This window comes from Nannospalax galili, unplaced genomic scaffold, assembly GCF_000622305.1.
Source record: "Nannospalax galili isolate Female #2095 unplaced genomic scaffold, S.galili_v1.0 scaffold1082, whole genome shotgun sequence".
In the NCBI taxonomy this organism is placed as follows: domain Eukaryota; kingdom Metazoa; phylum Chordata; class Mammalia; order Rodentia; family Spalacidae; genus Nannospalax; species Nannospalax galili.
The window spans coordinates 1,332,973-1,335,107 of record NW_008348580.1 but is presented as its reverse complement, the minus strand read 5'-3'; the positions used below and the strand labels follow the sequence as shown (position 1 = coordinate 1,335,107).

Below are 2,135 nucleotides of genomic sequence, written 5' to 3'. Positions count from 1 at the left end.
GAAGACCACCTGCTTTCCAGGGCATCTCAGCAACAAATAGCTTTGAGGGCGAGGGAGGAAAGATCACAGGATGAAGAGGAAAGAATTAAAAAGGGGGAAGGAAATTAAGAAGTTGGCTTACGGTGCATCTTCTGAATTATTCAACCGCTAAAAAGCTGACAGATTTCTTTTGACACTTGACTGTCTCACTGTGTCTATATCTATATTCCACTTTTTAAAGACCTACTTTAAGAGAATTCTGTCCATCTGTACAGCTCAGCTTTGTGACATATTTATCTTTCTTTGCAAAATGAAGGCATAAAGATTTATAGAACATGGGCATTAATTAAATGTGTTTTTGTTCAGGAAAAGTTCATTGTTTAAAAAAACAAAAGAAAACCTCCTAGAAGCCAGTCCCTTTGTAAAGACATATTCTTTTGGAAATGAAAATAGCCCATGGTCCCATCCTCCCTGCCACCAGCCAAACAGCTCAGACAAGGTTTCTGAATTCCAGGCTTTCTAAAACTTGTTAAACTCTTACTTAAAGCAACAGGTATGACTTGAGTCATTTGAAATTATGATCTCAAAGGCTAATTGTTTGGATAGAATGAGGTCTCCAAAGAAAATAAGACATTAAGGCAAGTATTCATATCATTTCAGCTCAGTTAACATACTCACCTGATACATACCAGTAATAGAAGTAATCAGAGAAAAATGTCTACAGTTTGGAAGTCTCAGGAAACAATTTGTTCTAGATTGTTATGTTTCCCACACATGGAAGGGTTTCTTTTTATTAAACACCCAAACTGTCATTACTCTATCTTTTTTAAAATCTTTTTTATTTAATAACCACATGATTAGAAGAAGCATTTCATTACAGCTTTAACATATTCAATAACAATTTCCAAAGCAAAACTACATCTCTTTCAAAAGTGGCTGTAAATTTTTAAGTTCACAGTTAAATTAATACAGTTATACAATAGTGAACCCTGTAAGACATAAAATTGAATGAGTTTTTAACCTTTAACAAGATCTCTATTTCATTTTAAAATATACTGTTTCCTACAGAAGGACTCATTGTTTTTGCTACTAACACTTAGATGTTGGCACATGCATCTCCAATCTCTATGTATCTGATGATTACTAGTCACAGTCGGTTACACTTGGATCCTTGGCACCTGAGTGTGGATGTAAAGTCATCAGGTAGATTTCAATGGTAATGTTTAGCACCTCTACTAATTAACGTGAAGTAAATTTTTTATGCTTCTGCCTCAAATATAACTCATTTATTTAATTTGTTGATTTTTTTGTGTGTGTATCATACAGAACATCCCAAGCAATCTTATTAGTCTACATATGCACTTCACAAATGGCACCCTCCCATAGACCCTCACCCACTGGAGCCCATATATTCTGTCATCATGGTGGAAGGGTTAGACAATGCGAGAGATAAATAATGCCTAGCTAGTTTTAGAAAATCAGAGGGAACAATATTAGCCCAACAACCCACTGACAAATTATACATACTAGATCAAGGAATATAATATATGTCTAGGCAAGGTTTATCTGAGAACATTTGGTCTTTGCCCAAGCTTTATTTACATGGCACATGGTACTAAAGTTTTTTTTTTTTAAGTTAAAGAAAAATAAGTGTAAAGATTAAATAAATCAAAGCAATAGTTAAGCAGCTTAAGATTTTAAAGCAGAAACTGAATGTTAACTATCAATTAGGCTTTAAATGTTTTATTAAAATTACAAAAGCCCCCTTAAAATTTAAATAAAAGGGAGGACTTGTGTGTTTGCCCAACTGGTGGACAAAGGCATGAAAGACAGGTGTAAAAAAAAAATCTCCTTTTGCAACCCTGAACTTGTTGTTCAGTAGGGTTTTGATGCACACACACATGAAAAGATGATGCAGGAATGAGGCACATCCAGCCACATGGCTACTCTATCTTTTTAGACAGTATTTATTTAATTATAATTTATTCTGTTATTACTTCCAAAAACAATAAAATAAAACTATTAAATAATATCCCAAACACAGATTTGGCTCCTTGATGTCCCAGGATCTTCATACAAAGCAACAGTGACACTGGGGATTACAGTAAGGCAGTACACTTGGGAAGATAAAAGTAACTGACTCTTATTTTGTGGTA

The 2,135-nt window shown here is 34.2% G+C and overlaps 1 non-coding gene across 1 annotated transcript; it reads left to right on the top strand.

Moving 5' to 3' along the window:
* The first annotated feature begins 1,765 nt into the window (after nucleotides 1–1,765).
* Nucleotides 1,766–1,893, top strand: LOC115072436. Its single transcript, XR_003851493.1, has one exon. It is a non-coding gene; the product is annotated as a small nucleolar RNA SNORA40 (small nucleolar RNA).
* Nucleotides 1,894–2,135: the final 242 nt, after the last annotated feature.